The sequence below is a fragment of the Ambystoma mexicanum genome, chromosome 2p, assembly GCF_040938575.1.
Source record: "Ambystoma mexicanum isolate Mex_15411 chromosome 2p, UKY_AmexF1_1, whole genome shotgun sequence".
Lineage (NCBI taxonomy): Eukaryota > Metazoa > Chordata > Amphibia > Caudata > Ambystomatidae > Ambystoma > Ambystoma mexicanum.
In genome coordinates, this window is record NC_090923.1 from 28,217,674 (window position 1) to 28,244,612 (window position 26,939).

The following is a 26,939-nucleotide window of genomic DNA, read 5'->3' on the forward strand; positions in this document are numbered from 1 at the left end:
GATACATGTCCATATAGAATCCACACCTTTCTACCTGCTACCTATACACTGTACCATGGGACATATGTGGGTGGGATACATGTCCATATAGAATCCACACCTGTCCACCTGCAGCCTATACACTGTACCATGGGACATATGTGGGTGGGATACATGTCCATATAAAATCCACACCTGTCCACCTGCTACCTATACACTGTACCATGGGATATATGTGGGTGGGATACATGTCCATATAAAATCCACACCTGTCTACCTGCAGCCTATACACTGTACCATGGGACATATGTGGGTGGGATACATGTCCATATAGAATCCAAACCTATCACCTGCAACCTATACACTGTACCATGGGATATATGTGGATGGGATACATGTCCATATAGAATCCACACCTGTCTACCTGCAGCCTATACACTGTACCATGGGACATATGTGGGTGGGATACATATCCATATAGAATCCACACCTGTCTACCTGCTACCTATACACTGTACCATGGGATATATGTGGGTGGGATACATGTCCATATAGAATCCACACCTTTCTACCTGCTACCTATACACTGTACCATGGGATATATGTGGGTGGGATACATGTCCATATAGAATCCACACCTTTCTACCTGCTACCTATACACTATACCATGGGACATATGTGGGTGGGATACATGTCCATATAGAATCCACACCTGTCCACCTGCAGCCTATACACAGTACCATGGGACATATGTGGGTTGGATACATGTCCATATAGAATCCACACCTGTCCACCTGCTACATATACACTGTATTATTGGATATATGTGGGTGGGATACATGTCCATATAGAATCCACACCTGTCTACCTGCTACCTATACACTGCACCATGGGACATATGTGGGTGGGATACATGTCTATATAGAATCCACACCTGTCCACCTGCTACCTATACACTGCACCATGGGACATATGTGGGTTGGATACATGTCCATATAGAATCCGCACCTGTCCACCTGCTACCTATATACTGTACCATGGGACATATGTGGGTGGGATACATGTCCATATAGAATCCACACCTGTCCACCTGCTACCTATACACTGTACCATGGGACATATGTGGGTGGGATACATGTCCATATAGAATCCACACCTGTCTACCTGCTGCCTATACACTGTACCATTGGATATATGTGGGTGGGATACATGTCCATATAGAATCCACACCTGTCCACCTGCAGCCTATACACTGTACCATGGGACATATGTGGGTGGGATACATGTCCATATAGAATCCACACCTGTCTACCTGCAGCCTATACACTCTACCATGGGATATATGTGGGTGGGATACATGTCCATATAAAATCCACACCTGTCCACCTGCTACCTATACACTGTACCATGGGATATATGTGGGTGGGATACATGTCCATATAGAATCCACACCTGTCCACCTGCTGCCTATACACTGTACCATTGGATATATGTGGGTGGGATACATGTCCATATAGAATCCACACCTGTCTACCTGCAGCCTATACACTCTACCATGGGATATATGTGGGTGGGATACATGTCCATATAGAATCCACACCTGTCCACCTGCTACCTATACACTGTACCATGGGACATATGTGGGTGGGATACATGTCCATATAGAATCCACACCTGTCTACCTGCTACCTATACACTGTACCATGGGACATATGTGGGTGGGATACATGTCCATATAGAATCCACACCTGTCTACCTGCTGCCTATACACTGTACCATTGGATATATGTGGGTGGGATACATGTCCATATAGAATCCACACCTGTCCACCTGCTGCCTATACACTGTACCATGGGACATATGTGGGTGGGATACATGTCCATATAGAATCCACACCTGTCTACCTGCAGCCTATACACTCTACCATGGGATATATGTGGGTGGGATACATGTCCATATAAAATCCACACCTGTCCACCTGCTACCTATACACTGTACCATGGGATATATGTGGGTGGGATACATGTCCATATAGAATCCACACCTGTCTACCTGCAGCCTATACACTCTACCATGGGATATATGTGGGTGGGATACATGTCCATATAGAATCCACACCTGTCCACCTCCTACCTATACACTGTACCATGGGACATATGTGGGTGGGATACATGTCCATATAGAATCCACACCTGTCTACCTGCTACCTATACACTGTACCATGGGACATATGTGGGTGGGATACATGTCCATATAGAATCCACACCTGTCTACCTGCTACCTATACACTGTACCATTGGATATATGTGGGTGGGATACATGCCCATATAGAATCCACACCTGTCCACCTGCAGCCTATACACTGTACCATGGGACATATATGGGTGGGATACATGTCCATATAGAATCCACACCTGTCCACCTGCTACCTATACACTGTACCATGGGACATATGTGGGTGGGATACATGTGTACATAGAATCCACACCTGTCCACCTGCTACCTATACACTGTACCATTGGATATATGTGGGTGGGATACATGTCCATATAGAATCCACACCTGTCCACCTGCAGCCTATACACTGTACCATGGGACATATGTGGGTGGGATACATGTCCATATAGAATCCACACCTGTCCACCTGCAGCCTATACACTGTACCATGGGACATATGTGGGTGGGATACATGTCCATATAAAATCCACACCTGTCCACCTGCTACCTATACACTGTACCATGGGATATATGTGGGTGGGATACATGTCCATGTAAAATCCACACCTGTCTACCTGCAGCCTATACACTGTACCATGGGACATATGTAGGTGGAATACATGTCCATATAGAATCCAAACCTATCACCTGCAGCCTATACACTGTACCATGGGATATATGTGGGTGGGATGCATGTCCATACAAAATCCATACCTGTATACCTGCTACCTATTCACTGTACCATGGGATATATGTGGGCAGGATACATGTCCATATAGAATCCACACCTGTTTACCTGCAGCCTATACACTCTACCATGGGATATATGTGAGTGGGATACATGTCCATATAGAATCCACACCTGTCTACCTGCTACCTATACACTGTACCATTGGATATATGTGGGTGGGATACATGTCCATATATAATCCACACCTGTCCTCCTGCATCCTATACACTGTACCATGGGACATATGTGGGTGGGATATATGTCCATATAGAATCCACACCTGTCCACCTGCTACCTATACACTGTACCATTGGATATATGTGGGTGGGATACATGTCCATATAGAATCCACACCTGTCTATCTGCAGCCTATACACTCTACCATGGGATATATGTGGGTGGGATACATGTCCATATAGAATCCACACCTGTCCACCTGCTACCCATACACTGTACCACTGGATATATGTGGGTGGGATACATGTCCATATAGAATCCACACCTGTCTACCTGCTACCTATACACTGTACCATGGGACAAATGTGGGTGGGATACATGTCCATATAGAATCCACACCTGTCTACCTGCTACCTATACACTGTACCATTTGATATATGTGGGTGGGATACATGTCCATATAGAATCCACACCTGTCTACCTGCTACCTATACACTGTACCATGGGACATATGTGGGTGGGATACATGTCCATATAGAATCCACACCTGTCTACCTGCTACCTATACACTGTACCATTGGATATATGTGGGTGGGATACATGTCCATATAGAATCCACACCTGTCTACCTGCTACCTATACACTGTACCATGGGACGAATGTGGGTGGGATACATGCCCATATAGAATCCACACCTGTCCACCTGCTACCTATACACTGTACCATGGGGCATATGTGGGTGGGATACATGTCCATATAGAATCCACACCTGTCCACCTGCTACCTATACACTGTACCATGGGACATATGTGGGTGGGATACATGTCCATATAGAATCCACACCTGTCTACCTGCAGCCTATACACTGTACCATGGTATATATGTTGGTGGGATACGTGTCCATATAGAATCCACACCTGTCTACCTGCAGCCTATACACTGGACCATGGGATATATGTGGCTGGCATCCATGTCTGTATAGAATCCACACCTGTCTACCTGCAGGCTATACACTCTACCATGGGATATATGTGGGTGGGATACATGTCCATATAGAATCCACACCTGTCCACCTGCTACCTATACACTGTACCATTGGATATATGTGGGTGGGATACATGTCCATTTAGAATCCACACCTGTCTACCTGCTACCTATGCACTGTACCGTCGATATATGTGGCAGGATGCATGTCCATATAAAATCCACACCTGTCTACCTGCAGCCTATACACTGTACCATGGGACATATGTGGGTAGGATACATGTCCATATAGAATCCACACCTGTCCACCTACTACCTATACACTGTCCCATGGGATATATGTGGGTGGGATGCATGTCCATATAAAATCCACACCTGTCCACCTGCTACCTATACACTGTAACATGGGGATATATGTGGGTGGGATACATGTCCATATAGAATCCACACTTGTCTACCTGCTACCTATGCACTGTACCATGGGACATATGTGGGTGGGATACATGTCCATATAGAATCCACACTTGTCTACCTGCTACCTATGCACTGTACCATGGGACATATGTGGGTGGGATGCATGTCCATATAAAATCCACACCTGTCCACCTGCTACCTATACACTGTAACATGGGGATATATGTGGGTGGGATACATGTCCATATAGAATCCACACTTGTCTACCTGCTACCTATGCACTGTACCATGGGACATATGTGGGTGGGATACATGTCCATATAAAATCCACACTTGTCTACCTGCTACCTATGCACTGTACCATGGGACATATGTGGGTGGGATACATGTCCATATAGAATCCACACCTGTCCACCTGCAGCCTATACACTGTACCATGGGACATATGTGGGTGGGATACATGCCCATATAGAATCCACACCTGTCTACCTGCTACCTATACACTGTACCATGGGATATATGTGGGTGGGATACATGTCCATATAGAATCCAAACCTATCTACCTGCAGCCTATACACTGTACCATGGGATATATGTGGGTGGGATACATGTCCATATAGAATCCACACCTGTCTACCTGCTACCTATACACTGCACCATGGGATAAATATGGGTGGGATACATGTCCATATAGAATCCACACCTGTCCACCTGCAGCCTATACACTGTACCATGGGACATATGTGGGGGGGATACATGTCCATATAGAATCCACACCTGTCTACCTGCTACCTATACACTGTACCATGGGATATATGTGGGTGGGATACATGTCCATATAGAATCCAAACCTATCTACCTGCTACCTATGCACTGTACAATGGGACATATGTGGATGGGATACATGTCCATATAGAATCCACACCTGTCCACCTGCAGCCTATACACTGTACCATGGGACATATGTGGGTGGGATACATGTCCATATAAAATCCACACCTGTCCACCTGCTACCTATACACTGTACCATGGGATATATGTGGGTGGGATACATGTTCATATAAAATCCACACCTGTCTACCTGCAGCCTATACACTGTACCATGGGACATATGTGGGTGGGATACATGTCCATATAGAATCCAAACCTATCACCTGCACCCTATACACTGTACCATGGGATATATGTGGGTGGGATACATGTCCATATAGAATCCAAACCTATCACCTGCAGCCTATACACTGTACCATGGGATATATGTGGGTGGGATGCATGTCCATATAAAATCCATACCTGTATACCTGCTACCTATTCACTGTACCATGGGATATATGTGGGCAGGATACATGTCCATATAGAATCCACACCTGTTTACCTGCAGCCTATACACACTACCATGGGATATATGTGAGTGGGATACATGTCCATATAGAATCCACACCTGTCTACCTGCTACCTATACACTGTACCATTGGATATATGTGGGTGGGATACATGTCCATATATAATCCACACCTGTCCTCCTGCATCCTATACACTGTACCATGGGACATATGTGGGTGGGATATATGTCCATATAGAATCCACACCTGTCCACCTGCTACCTATACACTGTACCATTGGATATATGTGGGTGGGATACATGTCCATATAGAATCCACACCTGTCTATCTGCAGCCTATACACTCTACCATGGGATATATGTGGGTGGGATACATGTCCATATAGAATCCACACCTGTCCACCTGCTACCTATACACTGTACCATTGGATATATGTGGGTGGGATACATGTCCATATAGAATCCACACCTGTCCACCTGCTACCTATACACTGTACCATTGGATATATGTGGGTGGGATACATGTCCATATATAATCCACACCTGTCTACCTGCTACCTATACACTGTACCATGGGACAAATGTGGGTGGGATACATGTCCATATAGAATCCACACCTGTCTACCTGCTACCTATACACTGTACCATTGGATATATGTGGGTGGGATACATGTCCATATAGAATCCACACCTGTCTACCTGCTACCTATACACTGTACCATGGGACATATGTGGGTGGGATACATGTCCATATAGAATCCACACCTGTCTACCTGCTACCTATACACTGTACCATTGGATATATGTGGGTGGGATACATGTCCATATAGAATCCACACCTGTCTACCTGCTACCTATACACTGTACCATGGGACAAATGTGGGTGGGATACATGTCCATATAGAATCCACACCTGTCCACCTGCTACCTATACACTGTACCATGGGGCATATGTGGGTGGGGTACATGTCCATATAGAATCCACACCTGTCCACCTGCTACCTATACACTGTACCATGGGACATATGTGGGTGGGATACATGTCCATATAGAATCCACACCTGTCTACCTGCAGCCTATACACTGTACCATGGTATATATGTGGGTGGGATACGTGTCCATATAGAATCCACACCTGTCTACCTGCAGCCTATACACTGGACCATGGGATATATGTGGCTGGCATCCATGTCTGTATAGAATCCACACCTGTCTACCTGCAGCCTATACACTCTACCATGGGATATATGTGGGTGGGATACATGTCCATATAGAATCCACACCTGTCCACCTGCTACCTATACACTGTACCATTGGATATATGTGGGTGGGATACATGTCCATTTAGAATCCACACCTGTCTACCTGCTACCTATGCACTGTACCGTCGATATATGTGGCAGGATGCATGTCCATATAAAATCCACACCTGTCTACCTGCAGCCTATACACTGTACCATGGGATATATGTGGGCAGAATACATGTCCATATAGAATCCACACCTGTCCACCTGCTACCTATACACTGTACCATGTGATATATGTGGGTGGGATACATGTCAATATAAAATCCACACCTGTCCACCTGCTACCTATACACTGTACCATTGGATATATGTGGGTGGGATACATGTCCATTTAGAATCCACACCTATCTACCTGCTACCTATGCACTGTACTGTGGATATATGTGGCAGGATGCATGTCCATATAAAATCCACACCTGTCTACCTGCAGCCTATACACTACCATGGGATATACGTGGGTGGGATACATGTCCATATAGAATCCACACCAGTCCACCTGCAGCCTATACACTGTACCATGGGACATATGTGGGTGGGATACATGTCCATATAGAATCCACACCTGTCTACCTGCTACCTATACACTGTACCATGGGATATATGTGGGTGGGATACATGTCCATATAGAATCCAAACCTATCTACCTGCTACCTATACACTGTACCATGGGATACATGTCCATATAGAATCCACACCTGTCTACCTGCAGCCTATACACTGTACCATGGGACATATGTGGGTGGGATACATGTCCATATAGAATCCAAACCTATCTACCTGCAGCCTATACACTGTACCATTGGATATATGTGGGTGGGATACATGTCCATATAGAATCCACACCTGTCTACCTGCTACCTATACACTGTACCATTGGATATATGTGGGTGGGATACATGTCCATATAGAATCCACACCTGTCTACCTGCTACCTATACACTGTAACATGGGGATATATGTGGGTGGGATACATGTCCATATAGAATCCACACCTGTCTACCTGCTACCTATACACTGTACCATTGGATATATGTGGGTGGGATACATGTCCATATAGAATCCACTCCTGTCTACCTGCTACCTATACACTGTACCATGGGACATATATGGGTGGGATACATGTCCATATAGAATCCACACCTGTCCACCTGCTACCTATACACTGTCCCATGGGATATATGTGGGTGGGATACATGTCCATATAGAATCCACACCTGTCTACCTGCTACCTATACACTGTACCATTGGATATATGTGGGTGGGATACATGTCCATATAGAATCCACTCCTGTCTACCTGCTACCTATACACTGTACCATGGGACATATATGGGTGGGATACATGTCCATATAGAATCCACACCTGTCCACCTGCTACCTATACACTGTCCCATGGGATATATGTGGGTGGGATACATGTCCATATAGAATCCACACCTGTCCACCTGCAGCCTATACACTGTACCATGGGACATATGTGAGTGGGATACATGTCCATATAGAATCCACACCTGTCCACCTGCTACCTATTCACTGTCCCATGGGATATATGTGGGTAGGATGCATGTCCATATAAAATCCACACCTGTCCACCGGCTACCTATACACTGTAACATGGGGATATATGTGGGTGGGATACATGTCCATATAGAATCCACACTTGTCTACCTGCTACCTATGCACTGTACCATGGGACATATGTGGGTGGGATACATGTCCATATAGAATCCACACTTGTCTACCTGCTACCTATGCACTGTACCATGAGACATATGTGGGTGGGATGCATGTCCATATAAAATCCACACCTGTCCACCTGCTACCTATACACTGTAAAATGGGGATATATGTGGGTGGGATACATGTCCATATAGAATCCACACTTGTCTACCTGCTACCTATGCACTGTACCATGGGACATATGTGGGTGGAATACATGTCCATATAGAATCCACACCTGTCCACCTTGAGCCTATACACTGTACCATGGGACATATGTGGGTGGGATACATGTCCATATAGAATCCAAACCTGTCTACCTGCTACCTATACACTGTAACATGGGGATATATGTGGGTGGGATACATGTCCATTTAGAATCCACACTTGTCTACCTGCTACCTATGCACTGTACGATGGGACATATGTGGGTGGGATACATGTCCATATAAAATCCACACCTGTCCACCTGCTACCTATACACTGTAAAATGGGGATATATGTGGGTGGGATACATGTCCATATAGAATCCAAACCTATCTACCTGCTACCTATACACTGTACCATGGGATATATGTGGGTGAGATACATGTCCATATAGAATCCACACCTGTCCACCTGCAGCCTATACACTGTACCATGGGACATATGTGGGTGGGATACATGTCCATATAGAATCCACACCTGTCTACCTGCTACCTATACACTGTACCATGGGATATATGTGGGTGGGATACATGTCCATATAGAATCCACACCTGTCTACCTGCAGCCTATACACTGTACCATGGGACATATGTGGGTGGGATACATATCCATATAGAATCCACACCTGTCTACCTGCTACCTATACACTGTACCATGGGATATATGTGGGTGGGATACATGTCCATATAGAATCCACACCTTTCTACCTGCTACCTATACACTGTACCATGGGACATATGTGGGTGGGATACATGTCCATATAGAATCCACACCTGTCCACCTGCAGCCTATACACTGTACCATGGGACATATGTGGGTGGGATACATGTCCATATAAAATCCACACCTGTCCACCTGCTACCTATACACTGTACCATGGGATATATGTGGGTGGGATACATGTCCATATAAAATCCACACCTGTCTACCTGCAGCCTATACACTGTACCATGGGACATATGTGGGTGGGATACATGTCCATATAGAATCCAAACCTATCACCTGCAACCTATACACTGTACCATGGGATATATGTGGATGGGATACATGTCCATATAGAATCCACACCTGTCTACCTGCAGCCTATACACTGTACCATGGGACATATGTGGGTGGGATACATATCCATATAGAATCCACACCTGTCTACCTGCTACCTATACACTGTACCATGGGATATATGTGGGTGGGATACATGTCCATATAGAATCCACACCTTTCTACCTGCTACCTATACACTGTACCATGGGACATATGTGGGTGGGATACATGTCCATATAGAATCCACACCTGTCCACCTGCAGCCTATACACTGTACCATGGGACATATGTGGGTGGGATACATGTCCATATAAAATCCACACCTGTCCACCTGCTACCTATACACTGTACCATGGGATATATGTGGGTGGGATACATGTCCATATAAAATCCACACCTGTCTACCTGCAGCCTATACACTGTACCATGGGACATATGTGGGTGGGATACATGTCCATATAGAATCCAAACCTATCACCTGCAACCTATACACTGTACCATGGGATATATGTGGATGGGATACATGTCCATATAGAATCCACACCTGTCTACCTGCAGCCTATACACTCTACCATGGGATATATGTGGGTGGGATACATGTCCATATAAAATCCACACCTGTCCACCTGCTACCTATACAGTGTACCATTGGATATATGTGCGTGGGATACATGTCCATATAGAATCCACACCTGTCCACCTGCTACCTATACACTGTACCATGGGACATATGTGGGTGGGATACATGTCCATATAGAATCCACACCTGTCTACCTGCTACCTATACACTGTACCATTGGATATATGTGGGTGGGATACATGTCCATATAGAATCCACACCTGTCCACCTGCAGCCTATACACAGTACCATGGGACATATGTGGGTGGGATACATGTCCATATAGAATCCACACCTGTCTACCTGCTGCCTATACACTGTACCATTGGATATATGTGGGTGGGATACATGTCCATATAGAATCCACACCTGTCCACCTGCAGCCTATACACTGTACCATGGGATATATGTGGGTGGGATACATGTCCATATAGAATCCACACCTGTCCACCTGCTGCCTATACACTGTACCATTGGATATATGTGGGTGGGATACATGTCCATATAGAATCCACACCTGTCTACCTGCAGCCTATACACTCTACCATGGGATATATGTGGGTGGGATACATGTCCATATAGAATCCACACCTGTCCACCTGCTACCTATACACTGTACCATGGGACATATGTGGGTGGGATACATGTCCATATAGAATCCACACCTGTCTACCTGCTACCTATACACTGTACCATGGGACATATGTGGGTGGGATACATGTCCATATAGAATCCACACCTGTCTACCTGCTGCCTATACACTGTACCATTGGATATATGTGGGTGGGATACATGTCCATATAGAATCCACACCTGTCCACCTGCAGCCTATACACTGTACCATGGGACATATGTGGGTGGGATACATGTCCATATAGAATCCACACCTGTCTACCTGCAGCCTATACACTCTACCATGGGATATATGTGGGTGGGATACATGTCCATATAAAATCCACACCTGTCCACCTGCTACCTATACACTGTACCATGGGATATATGTGGGTGGGATACATGTCCATATAGAATCCACACCTGTCTACCTGCAGCCTATACACTCTACCATGGGATATATGTGGGTGGGATACATGTCCATATAGAATCCACACCTGTCCACCTCCTACCTATACACTGTACCATGGGACATATGTGGGTGGGATACATGTCCATATAGAATCCACACCTGTCTACCTGCTACCTATACACTGTACCATGGGACATATGTGGGTGGGATACATGTCCATATAGAATCCACACCTGTCTACCTGCTACCTATACACTGTACCATTGGATATATGTGGGTGGGATACATGTCCATATAGAATCCACACCTGTCTACCTGCTACCTATACACTGTACCATGGGACAAATGTGGGTGGGATACATGTCCATATAGAATCCACACCTGTCCACCTGCTACCTATACACTGTACCATGGGGCATATGTGGGTGGGGTACATGTCCATATAGAATCCACACCTGTCCACCTGCTACCTATACACTGTACCATGGGACATATGTGGGTGGGATACATGTCCATATAGAATCCACACCTGTCTACCTGCAGCCTATACACTGTACCATGGTATATATGTGGGTGGGATACGTGTCCATATAGAATCCACACCTGTCTACCTGCAGCCTATACACTGGACCATGGGATATATGTGGCTGGCATCCATGTCTGTATAGAATCCACACCTGTCTACCTGCAGCCTATACACTCTACCATGGGATATATGTGGGTGGGATACATGTCCATATAGAATCCACACCTGTCCACCTGCTACCTATACACTGTACCATTGGATATATGTGGGTGGGATACATGTCCATTTAGAATCCACACCTGTCTACCTGCTACCTATGCACTGTACCGTCGATATATGTGGCAGGATGCATGTCCATATAAAATCCACACCTGTCTACCTGCAGCCTATACACTGTACCATGGGATATATGTGGGCAGAATACATGTCCATATAGAATCCACACCTGTCCACCTGCTACCTATACACTGTACCATGTGATATATGTGGGTGGGATACATGTCAATATAAAATCCACACCTGTCCACCTGCTACCTATACACTGTACCATTGGATATATGTGGGTGGGATACATGTCCATTTAGAATCCACACCTATCTACCTGCTACCTATGCACTGTACTGTGGATATATGTGGCAGGATGCATGTCCATATAAAATCCACACCTGTCTACCTGCAGCCTATACACTACCATGGGATATACGTGGGTGGGATACATGTCCATATAGAATCCACACCAGTCCACCTGCAGCCTATACACTGTACCATGGGACATATGTGGGTGGGATACATGTCCATATAGAATCCACACCTGTCTACCTGCTACCTATACACTGTACCATGGGATATATGTGGGTGGGATACATGTCCATATAGAATCCAAACCTATCTACCTGCTACCTATACACTGTACCGTGGGATACATGTCCATTTAGAATCCACACCTATCTACCTGCTACCTATGCACTGTACTGTGGATATATGTGGCAGGATGCATGTCCATATAAAATCCACACCTGTCTACCTGCAGCCTATACACTCTACCATGGGATATATGTGGGTGGGATACATGTCCATATAGAATCCACACCTGTCCACCTGCAGCCTATACACTGTACCATGGGACATATGTGGGTGGGATACATGTCCATATAGAATCCACACCTGTCCACCTGCTACCTATACACTGTACCATGGGACATATGTGGGTGGGATACATGTGTACATAGAATCCACACCTGCCCACCTGCTACCTATACACTGTACCATGGGACATATGTGGGTGGGATACATGTCCATATAGAATCCACACCTGTCTACCTGCTACCTATACACTGTACCATTGGATATATGTGGGTGGGATACATGTCCATATAGAATCCACACCTGTCCACCTGCAGCCTATACACTGTATCATGGGACATATGTGGGTGGGATACATGTCCATATAGAATCCACACCTGTCCACCTGCTACCTATACACTGTACCATTGGATATATGTGGGTGGGATACATGTCCATATAGCATCCACACCTGTCTACCTGCTACCTATAAACTGTACCATGGGACATATGTGGGTGGGATACATGTCTATATAGAATCCACACCTGTCCACCTGCTACCTATACACTGTACCATGGGACATATGTGGGTGGGATACATGTCCATATAGAATCCACACCTGTCCACCTGCTACCTATACACTGTACCATGGGACATATGTGGGTGGGATACATGTCCATATAGAATCCACACCTGTCCACCTGCTACCTATACACTGTACCATGGGACATATGTGGGTGGGATACATGTCCATATAGAATCCACACCTGTCTACCTGCTACCTATACACTGTACCATGGGACATATGTGGGTGGGATACATGTCCATATAGAATCCACACCTGTCTACCTGCTACCTATACAGTGTACCATTGGATATATGTGCGTGGGATACATGTCCATATAGAATCCACACCTGTCCACCTGCTACCTATACACTGTACCATGGGACATATGTGGGTGGGATACATGTCCATATAGAATCCACACCTGTCTACCTGCTACCTATACACTGTACCATTGGATATATGTGGGTGGGATACATGTCCATATAGAATCCACACCTGTCCACCTGCAGCCTATACACAGTACCATGGGACATATGTGGGTGGGATACATGTCCATATAGAATCCACACCTATCTACCTGCTGCCTATACACTGTACCATTGGATATATGTGGGTGGGATACATGTCCATATAGAATCCACACCTGTCCACCTGCAGCCTATACACTGTACCATGGGATATATGTGGGTGGGATACATGTCCATATAGAATCCACACCTGTCCACCTGCTGCCTATACACTGTACCATTGGATATATGTGGGTGGGATACATGTCCATATAGAATCCACACCTGTCTACCTGCAGCCTATACACTCTACCATGGGATATATGTGGGTGGGATACATGTCCATATAGAATCCACACCTGTCCACCTGCTACCTATACACTGTACCATGGGACATATGTGGGTGGGATACATGTCCATATAGAATCCACACCTGTCTACCTGCTACCTATACACTGTACCATGGGACATATGTGGGTGGGATACATGTCCATATAGAATCCACACCTGTCTACCTGCTGCCTATACACTGTACCATTGGATATATGTGGGTGGGATACATGTCCATATAGAATCCACACCTGTCCACCTGCAGCCTATACACTGTACCATGGGACATATGTGGGTGGGATACATGTCCATATAGAATCCACACCTGTCTACCTGCAGCCTATACACTCTACCATGGGATATATGTGGGTGGGATACATGTCCATATAAAATCCACACCTGTCCACCTGCTACCTATACACTGTACCATGGGATATATGTGGGTGGGATACATGTCCATATAGAATCCACACCTGTCTACCTGCAGCCTATACACTCTACCATGGGATATATGTGGGTGGGATACATGTCCATATAGAATCCACACCTGTCCACCTCCTACCTATACACTGTACCATGGGACATATGTGGGTGGGATACATGTCCATATAGAATCCACACCTGTCTACCTGCTACCTATACACTGTACCATGGGACATATGTGGGTGGGATACATGTCCATATAGAATCCACACCTGTCTACCTGCTACCTATACACTGTACCATTGGATATATGTGGGTGGGATACATGTCCATATAGAATCCACACCTGTCTACCTGCTACCTATACACTGTACCATGGGACAAATGTGGGTGGGATACATGTCCATATAGAATCCACACCTGTCCACCTGCTACCTATACACTGTACCATGGGGCATATGTGGGTGGGGTACATGTCCATATAGAATCCACACCTGTCCACCTGCTACCTATACACTGTACCATGGGACATATGTGGGTGGGATACATGTCCATATAGAATCCACACCTGTCTACCTGCAGCCTATACACTGTACCATGGTATATATGTGGGTGGGATACGTGTCCATATAGAATCCACACCTGTCTACCTGCAGCCTATACACTGGACCATGGGATATATGTGGCTGGCATCCATGTCTGTATAGAATCCACACCTGTCTACCTGCAGCCTATACACTCTACCATGGGATATATGTGGGTGGGATACATGTCCATATAGAATCCACACCTGTCCACCTGCTACCTATACACTGTACCATTGGATATATGTGGGTGGGATACATGTCCATTTAGAATCCACACCTGTCTACCTGCTACCTATGCACTGTACCGTCGATATATGTGGCAGGATGCATGTCCATATAAAATCCACACCTGTCTACCTGCAGCCTATACACTGTACCATGGGATATATGTGGGCAGAATACATGTCCATATAGAATCCACACCTGTCCACCTGCTACCTATACACTGTACCATGTGATATATGTGGGTGGGATACATGTCAATATAAAATCCACACCTGTCCACCTGCTACCTATACACTGTACCATTGGATATATGTGGGTGGGATACATGTCCATTTAGAATCCACACCTATCTACCTGCTACCTATGCACTGTACTGTGGATATATGTGGCAGGATGCATGTCCATATAAAATCCACACCTGTCTACCTGCAGCCTATACACTACCATGGGATATACGTGGGTGGGATACATGTCCATATAGAATCCACACCAGTCCACCTGCAGCCTATACACTGTACCATGGGATATATGTGGGTGGGATACATGTCCATATAGAATCCACACCTGTCTACCTGCTACCTATACACTGTACCATGGGATATATGTGGGTGGGATACATGTCCATATAGAATCCAAACCTATCTACCTGCTACCTATACACTGTACCGTGGGATACATGTCCATATAGAATCCACACCTGTCTACCTGCAGCCTATACACTGTACCATGGGACATATGTGGGTGGGATACATGTCCATATAGAATCCAAACCTATCTACCTGCAGCCTATACACTGTACCATTGGATATATGTGGGTGGGATACATGTCCATATAGAATCCACACCTGTCTACCTGCTACCTATACACTGTACCATTGGATATATGTGGGTGGGATACATGTCCATATAGAATCCACACCTGTCTACCTGCTACCTATACACTGTAACATGGGGATATATGTGGGTGGGATACATGTCCATATAGAATCCACACCTGTCTACCTGCTACCTATACACTGTACCATTGGATATATGTGGGTGGGATACATGTCCATATAGAATCCACTCCTGTCTACCTGCTACCTATACACTGTACCATGGGACATATATGGGTGGGATACATGTCCATATAGAATCCACACCTGTCCACCTGCTACCTATACACTGTCCCATGGGATATATGTGGGTGGGATACATGTCCATATAGAATCCACACCTGTCCACCTGCAGCCTATACACTGTACCATGGGACATATGTGAGTGGGATACATGTCCATATAGAATCCACACCTGTCCACCTGCTACCTATTCACTGTCCCATGGGATATATGTGGGTAGGATGCATGTCCATATAAAATCCACACCTGTCCACCGGCTACCTATACACTGTAACATGGGGATATATGTGGGTGGGATACATGTCCATATAGAATCCACACTTGTCTACCTGCTACCTATGCACTGTACCATGGGACATATGTGGGTGGGATACATGTCCATATAGAATCCACACTTGTCTACCTGCTACCTATGCACTGTACCATGAGACATATGTGGGTGGGATGCATGTCCATATAAAATCCACACCTGTCCACCTGCTACCTATACACTGTAAAATGGGGATATATGTGGGTGGGATACATGTCCATATAGAATCCACACTTGTCTACCTGCTACCTATGCACTGTACCATGGGACATATGTGGGTGGAATACATGTCCATATAGAATCCACACCTGTCCACCTTGAGCCTATACACTGTACCATGGGACATATGTGGGTGGGATACATGTCCATATAGAATCCAAACCTGTCTACCTGCTACCTATACACTGTAACATGGGGATATATGTGGGTGGGATACATGTCCATTTAGAATCCACACTTGTCTACCTGCTACCTATGCACTGTACGATGGGACATATGTGGGTGGGATACATGTCCATATAAAATCCACACCTGTCCACCTGCTACCTATACACTGTAAAATGGGGATATATGTGGGTGGGATACATGTCCATATAGAATCCAAACCTATCTACCTGCTACCTATACACTGTACCATGGGATATATGTGGGTGAGATACATGTCCATATAGAATCCACACCTGTCCACCTGCAGCCTATACACTGTACCATGGGACATATGTGGGTGGGATACATGTCCATATAGAATCCACACCTGTCTACCTGCTACCTATACACTGTACCATGGGATATATGTGGGTGGGATACATGTCCATATAGAATCCACACCTGTCTACCTGCAGCCTATACACTGTACCATGGGACATATGTGGGTGGGATACATATCCATATAGAATCCACACCTGTCTACCTGCTACCTATACACTGTACCATGGGATATATGTGGGTGGGATACATGTCCATATAGAATCCACACCTTTCTACCTGCTACCTATACACTGTACCATGGGACATATGTGGGTGGGATACATGTCCATATAGAATCCACACCTGTCCACCTGCAGCCTATACACTGTACCATGGGACATATGTGGGTGGGATACATGTCCATATAAAATCCACACCTGTCCACCTGCTACCTATACACTGTACCATGGGATATATGTGGGTGGGATACATGTCCATATAAAATCCACACCTGTCTACCTGCAGCCTATACACTGTACCATGGGACATATGTGGGTGGAATACATGTCCATATAGAATCCAAACCTATCACCTGCAACCTATACACTGTACCATGGGATATATGTGGATGGGATACATGTCCATATAGAATCCACACCTGTCTACCTGCAGCCTATACACTGTACCATGGGACATATGTGGGTGGGATACATATCCATATAGAATCCACACCTGTCTACCTGCTACCTATACACTGTACCATGGGATATATGTGGTTGGGATACATGTCCATATAGAATCCACACCTTTCTACCTGCTACCTATACACTGTACCATGGGACATATGTGGGTGGGATACATGTCCATATAGAATCCACACCTGTCCACCTGCAGCCTATACACTGTACCATGGGACATATGTGGGTGGGATACATGTCCATATAAAATCCACACCTGTCCACCTGCTACCTATACACTGTACCATGGGATATATGTGGGTGGGATACATGTCCATATAAAATCCACACCTGTCTACCTGCAGCCTATACACTGTACCATGGGACATATGTGGGTGGGATACATGTCCATATAGAATCCAAACCTATCACCTGCAACCTATACACTGTACCATGGGATATATGTGGATGGGATACATGTCCATATAGAATCCACACCTGTCTACCTGCAGCCTATACACTCTACCATGGGATATATGTGGGTGGGATACATGTCCATATAAAATCCACACCTGTCCACCTGCTACCTATACACTGTACCATGGGATATATGTGGGTGGGATACATGTCCATATAGAATCCACACCTGTCCACCTGCTGCCTATACACTGTACCATTGGATATATGTGGGTGGGATACATGTCCATATAGAATCCACACCTGTCTACCTGCAGCCTATACACTACCATGGGACATATGTGGGTGGGATACATATCCATATAGAATCCACACCTGTCTACCTGCTACCTATACACTGTACCATGGGATATATGTGGGTGGGATACATGTCCATATAGAATCCACACCTGTCTACCTGCTACCTATACACTGTACCATTGGATATATGTGGGTGGGATACATGTCCATATAGAATCCACTCCTGTCTACCTGCTACCTATACACTGTACCATGGGACATATATGGGTGGGATACATGTCCATATAGAATCCACACCTGTCCACCTGCTACCTATAGACTGTCCCATGGGATATATGTGGGTGGGATACATGTCCATATAGAATCCACACCTGTCCACCTGCAGCCTATACACTGTACCATGGGACATATGTGAGTGGGATACATGTCCATATAGAATCCACACCTGTCCACCTGCTACCTATTCACTGTCCCATGAGATATATGTGGGTAGGATGCATGTCCATATAAAATCCACACCTGTCCACCGGCTACCTATACACTGTAACATGGGGATATATGTGGGTGGGATACATGTCCATATAGAATCCACACTTGTCTACCTGCTACCTATGCACTGTACCATGGGACATATGTGGGTGGGATACATGTCCATATAGAATCCACACTTGTCTACCTGCTACCTATGCACTGTACCATGAGACATATGTGGGTGGGATGCATGTCCATATAAAATCCACACCTGTCCACCTGCTACCTATACACTGTAAAATGGGGATATATGTGGGTGGGATACATGTCCATATAGAATCCACACTTGTCTACCTGCTACCTATGCACTGTACCATGGGACATATGTGGGTGGAATACATGTCCATATAGAATCCACACCTGTCCACCTTGAGCCTATACACTGTACCATGGGACATATGTGGGTGGGATACATGTCCATATAGAATCCAAACCTGTCTACCTGCTACCTATACACTGTAACATGGGGATATATGTGGGTGGGATACATGTCCATTTAGAATCCACACTTGTCTACCTGCTACCTATGCACTGTACGATGGGACATATGTGGGTGGGATACATGTCCATATAAAATCCACACCTGTCCACCTGCTACCTATACACTGTAAAATGGGGATATATGTGGGTGGGATACATGTCCATATAGAATCCAAACCTATCTACCTGCTACCTATACACTGTACCATGGGATATATGTGGGTGAGATACATGTCCATATAGAATCCACACCTGTCCACCTGCAGCCTATACACTGTACCATGGGGCATATGTGGGTGGGATACATGTCCATATAGAATCCACACCTGTCTACCTGCTACCTATACACTGTACCATGGGATATATGTGGGTGGGATACATGTCCATATAGAATCCACACCTGTCTACCTGCAGCCTATACACTGTACCATGGGACATATGTGGGTGGGATACATATCCATATAGAATCCACACCTGTCTACCTGCTACCTATACACTGTACCATGGGATATATGTGGGTGGGATACATGTCCATATAGAATCCACACCTTTCTACCTGCTACCTATACACTGTACCATGGGACATATGTGGGTGGGATACATGTCCATATAGAATCCACACCTGTCCACCTGCAGCCTATACACTGTACCATGGGACATATGTGGGTGGGATACATGTCCATATAAAATCCACACCTGTCCACCTGCTACCTATACACTGTACCATGGGATATATGTGGGTGGGATACATGTCCATATAAAATCCACACCTGTCTACCTGCAGCCTATACACTGTACCATGGGACATATGTGGGTGGGATACATGTCCATATAGAATCCAAACCTATCACCTGCAACCTATACACTGTACCATGGGATATATGTGGATGGGATACATGTCCATATAGAATCCACACCTGTCTACCTGCAGCCTATACACTGTACCATGGGACATATGTGGGTGGGATACATATCCATATAGAATCCACACCTGTCTACCTGCTACCTATACACTGTACCATGGGATATATGTGGGTGGGATACATGTCCATATAGAATCCACACCTTTCTACCTGCTACCTATACACTGTACCATGGGACATATGTGGGTGGGATACATGTCCATATAGAATCCACACCTGTCCACCTGCAGCCTATACACTGTACCATGGGACATATGTGGGTGGGATACATGTCCATATAAAATCCACACCTGTCCACCTGCTACCTATACACTGTACCATGGGATATATGTGGGTGGGATACATGTCCATATAAAATCCACACCTGTCTACCTGCAGCCTATACACTGTACCATGGGACATATGTGGGTGGGATACATGTCCATATAGAATCCAAACCTATCACCTGCAACCTATACACTGTACCATGGGATATATGTGGATGGGATACATGTCCATATAGAATCCACACCTGTCTACCTGCAGCCTATACACTCTACCATGGGATATATGTGGGTGGGATACATGTCCATATAAAATCCACACCTGTCCACCTGCTACCTATACACTGTACCATGGGATATATGTGGGTGGGATACATGTCCATATAGAATCCACACCTGTCCACCTGCTGCCTATACACTGTACCATTGGATATATGTGGGTGGGATACATGTCCATATAGAATCCACACCTGTCTACCTGCAGCCTATACACTCTACCATGGGATATATGTGGGTGGGATACATGTCCATATAGAATCCACACCTGTCCACCTGCATCCTATACACTGTACCATGGGACATATGTGGGTGGGATACATGTCCATATAGAATCCACACCTGTCCACCTGCTACCTATACACTGTACCATGGGACATATGTGGGTGGGATACATGTGTACATAGAATCCACACCTGCCCACCTGCTACCTATACACTGTACCATGGGACATATGTGGGTGGGATACATGTCCATATAGAATCCACACCTGTCTACCTGCTACCTATACACTGTACCATTGGATATATGTGGGTGGGATACATGTCCATATAGAATCCACACCTGTCCACCTGCAGCCTATACACTGTATCATGGGACATATGTGGGTGGGATACATGTCCATATAGAATCCACACCTGTCCACCTGCTACCTATACACTGTACCATTGGATATATGTGGGTGGGATACATGTCCATATAGCATCCACACCTGTCTACCTGCTACCTATAAACTGTACCATGGGACATATGTGGGTGGGATACATGTCCATATAGAATCCAAACCTATCACCTGCAACCTATACACTGTACCATGGGATATATGTGGATGGGATACATGTCCATATAGAATCCACACCTGTCTACCTGCAGCCTATACACTCTACCATGGGATATATGTGGGTGGGATACATGTCCATATAAAATCCACACCTGTCCACCTGCTACCTATACACTGTACCATGGGATATATGTGGGTGGGATACATGTCCATATAGAATCCACACCTGTCCACCTGCTGCCTATACACTGTACCATTGGATATATGTGGGTGGGATACATGTCCATATAGAATCCACACCTGTCTACCTGCAGCCTATACACTCTACCACGGGATATATGTGGGTGGGATACATGTCCATATAGAATCCACACCTGTCCACCTGCAGCCTATACACTGTACCATGGGACATATGTGGGTGGGATACATGTCCATATAGAATCCACACCTGTCCACCTGCTACCTATACACTGTACCATGGGACATATGTGGGTGGGATACATGTGTACATAGAATCCACACCTGCCCACCTGCTACCTATACACTGTACCATGGGACATATGTGGGTGGGATACATGTCCATATAGAATCCACACCTGTCTACCTGCTACCTATACACTGTACCATTGGATATATGTGGGTGGGATACATGTCCATATAGAATCCACACCTGTCCACCTGCAGCCTATACACTGTATCATGGGACATATGTGGGTGGGATACATGTCCATATAGAATCCACACCTGTCCACCTGCTACCTATACACTGTACCATTGGATATATGTGGGTGGGATACATGTCCATATAGCATCCACACCTGTCTACCTGCTACCTATAAACTGTACCATGGGACATATGTGGGTGGGATACATGTCTATATAGAATCCACACCTGTCCACCTGCTACCTATACACTGTACCATGGGACATATGTGGGTGGGATACATGTCCATATAGAATCCACACCTGTCCACCTGCTACCTATACACTGTACCATGGGACATATGTGGGTGGGATACATGTCCATATAGAATCCACACCTGTCCACCTGCTACCTATACACTGTACCATGGGACATATGTGGGTGGGATACATGTCCATATAGAATCCACACCTGTCTACCTGCTACCTATACACTGTACCATGGGACATATGTGGGTGGGATACATGTCCATATAGAATCCACACCTGTCTACCTGCTACCTATACAGTGTACCATTGGATATATGTGCGTGGGATACATGTCCATATAGAATCCACACCTGTCCACCTGCTACCTATACACTGTACCATGGGACATATGTGGGTGGGATACATGTCCATATAGAATCCACACCTGTCTACCTGCTACCTATACACTGTACCATTGGATATATGTGGGTGGGATACATGTCCATATAGAATCCACACCTGTCCACCTGCAGCCTATACACAGTACCATGGGACATATGTGGGTGGGATACATGTCCATATAGAATCCACACCTGTCTACCTGCTGCCTATACACTGTACCATTGGATATATGTGGGTGGGATACATGTCCATATAGAATCCACACCTGTCCACCTGCAGCCTATACACTGTACCATGGGATATATGTGGGTGGGATACATGTCCATATAGAATCCACACCTGTCCACCTGCTGCCTATACACTGTACCATTGGATATATGTGGGTGGGATACATGTCCATATAGAATCCACACCTGTCTACCTGCAGCCTATACACTCTACCATGGGATATATGTGGGTGGGATACATGTCCATATAGAATCCACACCTGTCCACCTGCTACCTATACACTGTACCATGGGACATATGTGGGTGGGATACATGTCCATATAGAATCCACACCTGTCTACCTGCTACCTATACACTGTACCATGGGACATATGTGGGTGGGATACATGTCCATATAGAATCCACACCTGTCTACCTGCTGCCTATACACTGTACCATTGGATATATGTGGGTGGGATACATGTCCATATAGAATCCACACCTGTCCACCTGCAGCCTATACACTGTACCATGGGACATATGTGGGTGGGATACATGTCCATATAGAATCCACACCTGTCTACCTGCAGCCTATACACTCTACCATGGGATATATGTGGGTGGGATACATGTCCATATAAAATCCACACCTGTCCACCTGCTACCTATACACTGTACCATGGGATATATGTGGGTGGGATACATGTCCATATAGAATCCACACCTGTCTACCTGCAGCCTATACACTCTACCATGGGATATATGTGGGTGGGATACATGTCCATATAGAATCCACACCTGTCCACCTCCTACCTATACACTGTACCATGGGACATATGTGGGTGGGATACATGTCCATATAGAATCCACACCTGTCTACCTGCTACCTATACACTGTACCATGGGACATATGTGGGTGGGATACATGTCCATATAGAATCCACACCTGTCTACCTGCTACCTATACACTGTACCATTGGATATATGTGGGTGGGATACATGTCCATATAGAATCCACACCTGTCTACCTGCTACCTATACACTGTACCATGGGACAAATGTGGGTGGGATACATGTCCATATAGAATCCACACCTGTCCACCTGCTACCTATACACTGTACCATGGGGCATATGTGGGTGGGGTACATGTCCATATAGAATCCACACCTGTCCACCTGCTACCTATACACTGTACCATGGGACATATGTGGGTGGGATACATGTCCATATAGAATCCACACCTGTCTACCTGCAGCCTATACACTGTACCATGGTATATATGTGGGTGGGATACGTGTCCATATAGAATCCACACCTGTCTACCTGCAGCCTATACACTGGACCATGGGATATATGTGGCTGGCATCCATGTCTGTATAGAATCCACACCTGTCTACCTGCAGCCTATACACTCTACCATGGGATATATGTGGGTGGGATACATGTCCATATAGAATCCACACCTGTCCACCTGCTACCTATACACTGTACCATTGGATATATGTGGGTGGGATACATGTCCATTTAGAATCCATACCTGTCTACCTGCTACCTATGCACTGTACCGTCGATATATGTGGCAGGATGCATGTCCATATAAAATCCACACCTGTCTACCTGCAGCCTATACACTGTACCATGGGATATATGTGGGCAGAATACATGTCCATATAGAATCCACACCTGTCCACCTGCTACCTATACACTGTACCATGTGATATATGTGGGTGGGATACATGTCAATATAAAATCCACACCTGTCCACCTGCTACCTATACACTGTACCATTGGATATATGTTGGTGGGATACATGTCCATTTAGAATCCACACCTATCTACCTGCTACCTATGCACTGTACTGTGGATATATGTGGCAGGATGCATGTCCATATAAAATCCACACCTGTCTACCTGCAGCCTATACACTACCATGGGATATACGTGGGTGGGATACATGTCCATATAGAATCCACACCAGTCCACCTGCAGCCTATACACTGTACCATGGGATATATGTGGGTGGGATACATGTCCATATAGAATCCACACCTGTCTACCTGCTACCTATACACTGTACCATGGGATATATGTGGGTGGGATACATGTCCATATAGAATCCAAACCTATCTACCTGCTACCTATACACTGTACCGTGGGATACATGTCCATATAGAATCCACACCTGTCTACCTGCAGCCTATACACTGTACCATGGGACATATGTGGGTGGGATACATGTCCATATAGAATCCAAACCTATCTACCTGCAGCCTATACACTGTACCATTGGATATATGTGGGTGGGATACATGTCCATATAGAATCCACACCTGTCTACCTGCTACCTATACACTGTACCATTGGATATATGTGGGTGGGATACATGTCCATATAGAATCCACACCTGTCTACCTGCTACCTATACACTGTAACATGGGGATATATGTGGGTGGGATACATGTCCATATAGAATCCACACCTGTCTACCTGCTACCTATACACTGTACCATTGGATATATGTGGGTGGGATACATGTCCATATAGAATCCACTCCTGTCTACCTGCTACCTATACACTGTACCATGGGACATATATGGGTGGGATACATGTCCATATAGAATCCACACCTGTCCACCTGCTACCTATACACTGTCCCATGGGATATATGTGGGTGGGATACATGTCCAT